This window comes from Trichechus manatus, unplaced genomic scaffold (genome assembly GCF_000243295.1).
Source record: "Trichechus manatus latirostris isolate Lorelei unplaced genomic scaffold, TriManLat1.0 scaffold00052, whole genome shotgun sequence".
Lineage (NCBI taxonomy): Eukaryota > Metazoa > Chordata > Mammalia > Sirenia > Trichechidae > Trichechus > Trichechus manatus.
Window position 1 is genome coordinate 11104325 of NW_004443988.1, and position 10772 is coordinate 11115096.

Sequence of the window (10772 nt, forward strand, 5' to 3'; positions counted from 1 at the left end):
ATTATCGATAGGTGTGAGTTTATTGCTGTCATTTTGTAGTGCTTTTTTTTTTTTTTTTTGGTGTGGTGCTGACATTTTCTTTGTTCCTCTTACTCTCCTGTGCTGAGTTCCTTTTGTTTGTGAAATTTCTTTTTGTTTCTTTCACTATTGTAAATTTTGTGTTTACCGAAACTTTATGTTTTTCTTCTTTATTTTATGAGTACCTTTATTAACTTTCTTTTTGATTACCTGGAAATTTACTCTTATCTTCCTAAGTTTGAATCAGTCTTTTATTACTTGATATCTCCTTGACTTCCTCTCCGTTTGAAAGTTGTATACCTACACCATGTATTCCCCCTTTTATTGTTCTGAAGTTGTCATCATTTACAGATTGACATCTCTAGTTCCCTGTTTTGAATCTTTTAGTTTTGTTTTATTCTTGAGAGTTCATTACCTAGGTTGGTATTTGGCTGATACTGACCCGTGTCCTAGATTCAGGTTGTTGTCTGATGTTGTTGGTTCTCTAACCAAAGGACTCCCTTTAATAATTCTTCTAGGTTTGGTTTGGCCTTTACAAATTCCCTTAATTTCTGTTTATCTGGAAATGTCCTAATTTCACCATCATATTTGAGAGATAGTTTTGCAGGATATATTAATCTTGGTTGACAATTTTTTTTCTTTCAAGGTTTTTTATATACCATCCCATTGCCTTCTGGCCTGCATAGTTTCTGCTGAGTAATCAGAGCTTAGTCTTATTGTTTCCCCTTTCTACATGACTTTTCATTTTTCTTGAGCTGCTCTTAGGATTCTTTCTTTGTCTTTGGTTTTGGCAAGTGTGATTTTGTCTTAGTAACTTTCTTTTGGGGTCTACCCTGTATGGGATTCATTGAGCTTCTTGGATGGTCATCTTTTCATCTGTCATGATATTAGGGAAGTTTTTTGTCAACAAACCTTCAATAATCCTCTATGTGTTTTCCATTTTCTCTCCTTGTTCTGGAAATATGATCATGTGCAAATTTTTGCTGTTGATTGTATCCCACGTAGGTCTTAGGTTTTCTTAATTTTTCTTCATTCTTTTCTCTGGTTTTTCCTCAAAGTGGCGTCCATGGGTTTGTCTTCAATTTCACTGATTTTGTCTCTCATTGTTTCAAATTTGCTCCTAAAACCTTCTGTTGTGTTAGCTATTTCTGAAATTTTGTTGTTTATCTTTTGGATTTCTAATTGCTGTTTTTATATGATTTCTAATTGTTTATTTATTTTGACATTTTGTTCTTGTATTATTTTCCTGAATTCCTCTATTGCTTTTTCTGTTTTTCTTGATTTTGGCTATGTTTTGACTATGTTTTCCATGATTTTGTCTGCAGTTTCCTTGATCTCTTTCCTAATCTCTTGGAGAACCCTGAATATTAGACTTTTGAATTCCCTATCAGGTAGTTCAAGTGCCTTTTTTTCTGCCAGAAAGTCAACTGGTACTTTATTCTGGCTGCTCATTTAAGCCATCTTGTCTTGTTTTTTAAATATGTTTTGATATTATCTGTTGTCTCTGAGACATTCAGGTATTATTTTATTTATTGATTGTAGGTTTGTTTCTTCCAACTTTTTTGTTTGGTTTCGTTATGTCTGGGTGGGTGGACTGGGCACAATTTGTTGCTTGGGCATGATAGTTCTCACCACATTGTCTAGGTGTGCAGGGTCAGTCGCTTGGCTATGGTGTGGCAGGGTAGGTCCAGCAAGCGGGGAAGGGGTAGAGATGCATCATTTGTCTGCAGCATGAACTGAGCTGGGGGCTGGAATGGGGCTGCAGTAGTTGGTGGGGGGGTCCCAAGCTAGCGGGGAGGGGTCTGGGGCCTGAGCTGTGTCTTCTAGGGGCTGCAGCAGTTTGCAGGGATGGGTCCAGAGCCAGCAGAGAGGGGCTTGTGGTCCAGTCTGGGTAGTCTTGGGACCATGGCGGGTGGCAGGGGGGTCCGGAGCTGGCAAGGAAGGGCTTGGGGTCCAAGTCTGGTCTCCTCGGGACCATGGTGGGCGATGGGGGGTTCTGGAGCTAGCAGGGAGGGTCCTGAGGTCTGTGCTGGTCACCTCGGGGCTGCAGCACACAGTAGGAGGGGTCCAGAGCCAGCAGGGAAGTGCCTGGGTTATGGGCCCGTTCCCCTTGGGACTGCAGCTGGCAGGGAAGAAGTGAGAGGTAGAAGGGGGGCAAAGTCAGGGGCAGATGGAGCTAGTTGGAGGTGGGCAATAGGGTGGGTTGGTACTGTGGTTCCTGTCAGTCGGGATTGCTGGGATGGGGCAGTTATAGCCACTGTTCACCAGAGGGGTGGGGGTTGTAGGAGCATGCTCCTGTGGCTACTGGGTGAAAGAGTCTGGGTTCTTCCTTGAGTTGCAGCCAGCAAACGTGGTCTTACATAGCCCTGGTTGTGTCTGTGCCATATCTCTATTTCCTATTGGAAATTCCGTAGAGGTGACTTTCTGCATGCTGGTTTGTTGGTTTTATTCCAAGATGGCCAGGCTGAGTCATGCCATTTGGCCGGGAACCTCCACTCCGTATCTTTATTCCTTCCATGTTTTCTATCAGTTCCTTCTTCTCCTCAGTGACTTCTAATACTTCATCCCTTCATTTAAAGTTATATCTGTTTTACTTGGTTTTTTTTAGTAATTGTTGCAGTGGGATAGCTTAGTGTGTCTGACTCATCTGCCACCTTGACTCTGCCTCTCCGCACAAGTAAAATTCTGCTGAAGACAATTCAAAAAGCGTTGCAGTGGTACATCAACAGGGAACTGCCAGATATTCATGGAACAAGGGATATCATTGCTGATGTCAGACAGATCTTGGCTGAAAGCAGAGAACACTAGAAAGATATTTACCTGTGTTTTATTGACTATGCAAAGGCATTCAACTGTGGGAGCATAACAAATTACAGATAACATTTTGAAGAATGGGAATTCCAGAACACTTATTTGTGCTTACAAGGAACATATACATAAACCAAGAAGCAGTCATTCAAACAGAACTGCATGGTTTAAAATCAGAAAAGGTGTGCATCAGGGTTATATCCTTTCACCATACTTTTTCAATCTGTATTCTGAGCAAACAATCTGAGAATCTGGACTATATGAAAAAGAACGTGCCATAGGATTGGATGAAGACTTATCAACTACCTGTTATATGCAGATGACACAACCTTGCTTGCTGAAAGTGAAGAGGACTTGAAGCACTTACTGATGAAGATCAAAGACTACAGCTTTCAGCATGCATTGCACCTCAACATAAAGAAAACAAATATCCTCACAACTGGACCAATAAGCAACATCATGATACCCTTAAAAACCAAAGCCATTGCTGTTGAGTCAATTCAACATCATAATAAGCGGAGAAAACATTGAAGTTGTTTCATTTTACTTGGATTTCATTTTACTTGGATCCCCAATCAATGCCCATGGAAGCAGCAGTCAAGAAATCAAATGACATATTGCTTTGGGGAAATCTGCAAAGGATCTCTTTAAAGTGTTAAAAAGGAAAGATGTTATTTTGAGGACTAAGGTGTGTCTGACCCAAGTCAGGGTATTTTCAATCACCTCATATGCATGTAAAAGCTGAACAATAAATAAAGAAGACTAAAGAAGTACAGATGACTTTGAATTATGGTATTGGCAAAAAACATTTAATATATCATGGACTGCCAGAAGAAAAACAAATCAGTCTTGGAAGAAGTACAGCCAGAATGCTTCTTAGAAGCAAGGATGGCAAGACTTCGTCTCACATACTTTGGACATGTTATCAGGAGGGACCAGTCAGTGGAAAAGAACATCATGCTTGGTAAAGTAGAGAGTCAGAGAAATAGAGGAAGACCTTAAACGATATTCACTGACACAGTGGCTGCAATGATGGGCTCAAGCATAGCAATGATTGTGAGGATTGTGCAGGACCAGGCAGTGTTCGTTCTGTTGTATATAGGGTTGCTATGAGTCAGAACTGACTGGATTGCACCTAACAACACTGAGCACTTATTGTGTGGCTGAGCACTCTGGCAACTGCTTCTACATTGATCATCTCATTTAATCCTTACAAGAACCCATGAGATGAGTGTTATTATTATCCACATAGAGTTTTAATAAGCCACCTGAGTAGTCATTTGGTAGATATAGGATTCCAGAACAATCTGACTTCAGAGTTGGAGCCCTTAGCCCCCACACTGTCCTGCACCTACTGATTGAAGGAAGCTTCCACTGGGGCTTATCTACTGTGTTGTATGGAGTCATATCTCACAGGTGGATGTGAGTCTTTAAGAGAACTTGATTTTCCTCTCCCTAATTCTCTTTCTCTTCTCCTACTTTCAATCTCAATCAGGAATTACTGGTTAAAGATCTATAATGGACTCATTACAATCTACTTTTCCTCTTCCTGGTTATCCTCTTCTTCCTTTTTCTTCCCTTCCCTTTAATGGCTTAGATCTGCCAAAGCCCCCCCCCCCCCCGCAGGAATTGCTAGCTCGGACAGGGGTGCATAGGGGTAAGATTTTGCTCTCCTTTAGGATCCTGTTCTGTGATGGGCACAGCCGAGGCTCCAGACCCCACCTCCCACAGGTACCTTGTCCTGACCTGCAGAAAGGGACTGTCTCAGACCTTGAATTCAGGTTCTGCTCATACCGGACCTTTTTGTACCATGCACTATTCGTGATGCTGGGGATACAAAAGAAAAAATATAATTCCTGCCATCCTGGAGTTCCCAACCTAATGGGTGGAAAAAACACATAAATAGGTAATTTTAAAACTATGTAGCATATAAAGCAAACTATGGAAGCCCAGAGAAGGGACATTAGCCTCAGCCTAGTGGGGATCAGGGCAAGTTTCAGAAAGAGATATGCTTAAGCTGAATAATTTTGAGCTGATTCAGACCGATCCAAACGCAAGAAGGGGAAGAGTTCAGTCGGAGGGTATAACAGATATGGGTCTCAGCTTGGGCCCACTGAGGATCTGAGGAATCTCTTGGGCCTATTCACAGCATGAGACTAAGAGTCTTTACTTGGTTTCTTTGCTAATATAATAGCCATCATTAATGAGATTTTACTATGTATCTGTGTCCTTTAAATGTTATCTCATTTAATCTTCACAAAAAACTGCTAGGTAGGTCACATTAAACCAGTTGCCATCAAGTCAATTCCAACTCATGGCAACCCAATGTGTTGCAGAGTAGAACTGCTCCATATGGTCTTCAAGGCTGTGACCTTTTGGAAAGAACTTGCCAGGCCTTTCTTCCAAGGTGCCTCTGGGTGAGTTCAAACTGACAACATTTCTGTAAGTAGTCAAGCTCTTAACTGTTTACACTACAAGACTTATTATATAGATAATGAGGCTTAGAGAAAGAAAGTTCTTGCCTAAGTTCACACTGATAGGAAGTGATAGAGGGGGAGTTGGAAAAGTGCTTGTTCTGAAAGTTCCTGTTCTTAACCTCGCACACCTTTCTGCACTCCTTGGAACAGTGTGAGCTTGTCTCTTACCCGACCTGGGACTTACCTGTCATTCACTCAGAGCATTTGTAAGAGGTGGAGGTTGGGGATCAAATATGACATTCCCAGGAGGGTTACATGAACCCTAAGAGCAAATTATCAGGAAGGGCTGGGCAGCTTCGACCTCCCAGCAGCTTCCTGCCCCTAGAGGTCCTCTGTCTGCTCATCAGCACAGCAAGAAAGGCACTTGACGAACAAGCACAATGTCACGTGTTTGCACTCTCTCTCCTGCCTTCTCTGCGACTTCCACACATTTTGTAAAGATCAGCATCTTTGCAAGGAGCCCTAGCGGCACAGTGGTTAAAGTGCTCGGCTGCTAACTGAAAGTTTGGCAGTTCAAACCCACCAGCTGCTCTGCAGGAGAAAGTCTACTTCCATGAAGATTACAGCCTTGGGAACCCTATGAGGCAGTTCTACTCTGTCCTGTAAGGTCGCTATGAGTTGGAATCGACTCGATGGCAGTGTGTTTGGTTCAGTTTGGGGCATCTTTGCAGAGCCCCTTAGACTGGCGTTTGGGACCCATGTCTCCCTCCCCACTTTTTTCAGCTTGTGCTTTGAAGGGCTGACTCCTGTGTCTGGATACTTGCTGACTGGTAGTGACAGGTGGTTCTGCATTCCCTCAGGGCTCCCAGTACCTGGCTCCTCCTACATCTGTCTCCATTTTCCTCTGTCCTGGAGCCAGGCTGAGCTCTAGATTGGCTCCAGCATGACCTTGGCCTAGAATTTGCCAACTGCTTTTGGTAATGATTTAGGAAATAGTATTGGAGTTATTATTCCCTCTCCTTGAGCATACAGAATGTGACCCAGCTGGAGCTGGGCTCACAAGAACTCACAAGGACACATCAACTGGGCCCTGAGGTATAAAGACAATAGCTAAGATGATCTTGGAAAACATCTTTTAGGGAAACTCTCACATAAAGCCCATGACTTTCTACTCTTATCTTTCTCTATTAGCATTTAGTGAAAAGAAATTTGTTGGACCAGTGAAGACCCTCCTGACTCTCACTACTGAAACCTGTACCAATGATTGTTAAGAAAGACAATTCAAAATGTAGGATCACAGTTTCTAGCCAATCTGTGAAAAGACTAAGCTTTCAATTGTTTTGCCCATTTGTAATGTTAATATACACTGATGGCTCTGTAACAGTTCCTTGTACTCGGGCAAACATGGCTGTGGCAGCATGCTTGTCCGTTTTCCCATTCTTGCCTACTCTGTAATGTTCTTTGGACTTGGACAGACATGACTGTAGCAGCATGCTTGTCGGTTTTCCCATGTTTGTCTGTTCTGTGATATTTCCTTGGACTCGGGAAGACATAGCTCTGGCAGCATGGTTGTCCGTTTCCCACTTCTGCCCTTTTTGAATATATGCCAAATAAAACTTTCTTTTTGCTTTACTAAACTTTATGATGTTTTTCCCCTACAACAGTAATAACATCTCCAATGGTAAATAAATGTGCTTTTCCAGGCTCCTTGCTCCTTGCTAAACCTAAGTATACAGAACTTAAAAAAAAAGGAAAAAGCACGAGTCAGCAGGTTTGCAATAATTAAAATCTTGTCAGCAGAACTGCCTCTGATGCAAAGCCCAGATCCAGAGCAGCACCAGGTGAACTGTAGGTTGCAGCCTGTGTCTGTACCTCCCTTTGGGCCCATCATCTGGGGCCTGGCTGTGTCAGTCTGAGGACCAGGTGCAGGATGGGAAAACCGGCCTTCTTAGAACAGAAGAAAGCTCTGAGGCTGAGCAAGCCTTGGTAGGCCAATAAACCATGGGCTGTTTTTTCCCTAAAGGCCCCAAGTGTGCTAGTTACAGCCAGGACAATCTTATTAAATCAAGCCCTGTGTTTTCTTTCCTCCGATCTTGCATCTCAGCAGGGTTAAGCTCTGGAAGATGGTTACCTGTGTCAGGTACCTGACCTGACACTGGGAAGTGCAGGAGGGTGTAAAGTCAGAAGAGCTGGATGTGAGTGATGCCTCTGTCACTTACGGGCTATGTGATCTACAGTGAAAGCTTTCATCTCCCTAAGCCTCTTTCCTCACCTGTAAAATGAACAAAGGAGGTACCTACAGACCACAAAGACATTGCTCTGAGAATCAGCTGAGATAACATATGCAGAGCACAGGCATATGGTAGGAGCTTAACCTCTCCTCCCCTTGGGTGAAGGCTCCCTAGCCTTCACCTCATCTCCTCTTTTACTTTCAGAGACTGTCTACAAACACACAGCACTTATTGTATTATACGTATTACTTTATAAGTCCATTCTATTTAGAATCCCTCAAGAAGAGAATTTGTGTCTTAACTTTTTTTGTATATCTAACACTTTAATACATAGCAAAAAAATTTTTTAAGTGAATTCATGTATCCATTTACTTTGTGGAGTAAATAATACCTAGCAAGACATTCCCATATGTGTTTAATTAAAATCTTTCTCTACTTCTTTCTCCTTCCTTGTCTTTCCATCTTTTCATTTGCTGATTCAGCAAACATTCCTTGAATAGTTCTTAGGTCATCCATACCCAGACACTGACAAGATGGTGTGTAAGGCACAGCCCTCATCCTCTTCTAATCCTGTAGGAGTAATAACATGAGTATCAAAGCCAAAACGAAATCCCAGGGTGGTGAAAATTGTTAACGTGCTTGGCTGCTAACCAAAAGATTGAAGGTTTGAGTCCACCCAGAGGCATCTTGAAACAAAGGTCTGGTGATCTACTTCCAAAAAGTCAGCCATTGAAAACTCTATGGAGCACAGTTCTACTCTGATATACTTGGGGTCCCCATGAGTTGGAATTGACTCGACCGCAACTGTTTTCAGAAAGCCAAAACATGGGCAGCATAGACCATGTTCTACAAGGCTCTGTAAGTTTGAAGAAAGGAGACATCCCCAAGGTTTCAGGGGCAGCTTCCTGGAGCATGGCCTTTGAACAGCACCTTTCGGTTTGTTCTACTCTAGCCTGGGCTGTAAATCTTACCCACATTACTTTCAAGCAATTTGAAGCTAATTATAAGAATGTAAGCAGGAAAGAAGGAAAAAAGACTCCTAGCCATCCACCAGACCTCTCTGCAACCCAGATAAAAAACAGAACTATCCAACCAAGCCTCATGAGGAGAACAGGCCCATGGCACAAATGATCCTCACAGAGTCTGGAGCCAGATTAAGGTCATTTGGGACTCAAGGTACTGCCAGCGACTGCCTTGTCTGTTCTGTCACTGATTAGTTCCCCATCATTAATGCGATTCAGCTTTTCTCTCTGCGTCTGCTTCTCTGAATGTTTCTGCCTCTGCTCACCCTTCTCACTATCACCTAATTACCCAATAGAGAATAATGGATGCAGTTTAGTCACCGTGAATCTGACTAAGCAAAACAAGGCAAGGCCACTTTATAGGCTGCTGTCATGGCTAAGCTTTGTACAATAAGCTGTGATGGAGGAGAGGAGTGGGCTCACATGGTCCCAACATGGCCATACTTGTTTAAGGAGCCTCTGAGGATTACCTCCCTCAGCAGGACTCTGGGCAGGGACTCTTAGAAGAAGGATATTGGTAGGGCATGCACTTTAAATGGCTTCTCTAGTCCCAGCTTTGAAACCTAGGTGGGATTTTTATGGGGTGGAGGAGAAAGGAGTAAGCATTCTAGTGGAAAGAAGAGTTACGGGCAAAGGCTTGGGGACAGAAATGCTCAAGGCAGAGCTATTACTCTATATTATGTAATCATGGCTTAGGCTCAGGATAATCAAGGATTGGGGAGGTTTTGGAAAACCAAGTTTAACTCAAATGATAAATATTGATCTTTGGTAAAGGAAAAAATCACTAATTCAGGAATGAGTAGGTTTCTACCTATGAAAGCTAAAAAACCAGAATGCACTAGTAGGGTATTAAACAATGTTTGTGGAACCCCTACCTCTAAATTTAAACTAAGGATTAGTTCAACCAACATAGTACAGCACAAGGGTGGCATTGCCTGGAGGCAGTGAGCTTGGCAAATGACCTCTGTTAACAAAACTTGTGGTGAATAAAACTTACTCCCAAATATAGTAGACAGAACACATGTCTTATATCTCCCAAGGCCTCATTAAACATCAAAGAGAATAGAAGGGGCCGTTAGCAGACCAGAGACTTCAAGCAAGAAAGAAGGAAATCATTTGGATGACTATTGACTGATAACAGGAAACTGAAGCCTAGAACACACTTAGAATTGGCTACAGATAAGGAAAGAGTCAAAGTTTTCAGGCAGAACTCCAGAAGGGGCAAGTACTGTGGAACCTGGAGTCAAATGGAGCAAAGATTACACGTGTGTTTGGAACAGTTTACCTTCACTCTCCTGAGAACACTGGATGCTAGGCATTTACCCCATGCAAAGAAGAAAAAAAGAGTCTCTTTTTTTAATGAATTGGAAGAAACTCTCTGGGGAGAACTATAGTCTCTACTGTGAAGATTTCTGCCCCTGAGCAAAGCAGTCCACATTTGAGCATTTGGGGGGCCCTAGAATAAGGGTTTCCAGCACGTGTACCCTAAGGAAAGCTTCCAGTCCAGAAGCCCAGACAAGTATAGAGAACTCCCAGTCTTCCTCAGCCTCAATCAAAAAATGACCGTACAAGCAAAGCCTGCAGCATAAAGGAGAAACATAAAGATTAAAAGAAAACATGCCCAGTGGAATTCAAGAAAATACTGCACCCATAAAACAAGATCAGGGTGCCATTTTTTTTAAAGGAGGGAAGATCAGAGAACAATAATATCTCTAGGAGATCAAAAATATGATTCTCCAAGTAAAAATAGATAGAATAGTTACAGGATAAAGTCAAGGAATGTTTTCAGAATATAGAACAAAAAGACAAAATGCAAGATGCAAAATGCAAGAGAAAAGATAAGAGACATAGTGGTCAATTGAGAAAGTCTGTATTTACTGAGAAGCTTTCTAAAAGAGAAAACATAGTGTCAAGAAAGATGAACAAAAGTGACCCACACCTAGATGCATTACTGTCAGATTTCAGACCACCAAGGCTAACTAGAAACTAATAAAACTATCTGGGGTAAGGGAATGAGGGGTAGGGAAATTAACTGCAAATGCAAAGATTCAGGTTGACACTATATTTCTCATCAGCACATTGGATGCTAGAATATAATGGAAGAATATCTTAAAAATTTTGAGGAAAAATTATTTTTAATCTAGAATTTTCTAACCAGGTTATAACCAGATTAATCAAGTGTGAAAGAAATTTGATACATGAGAGACCTCAGAAAGTATCCTCTAACATATCCTCTCATGGAAAGTTACTTGATGGTGCACTTCAACAAAATAAGG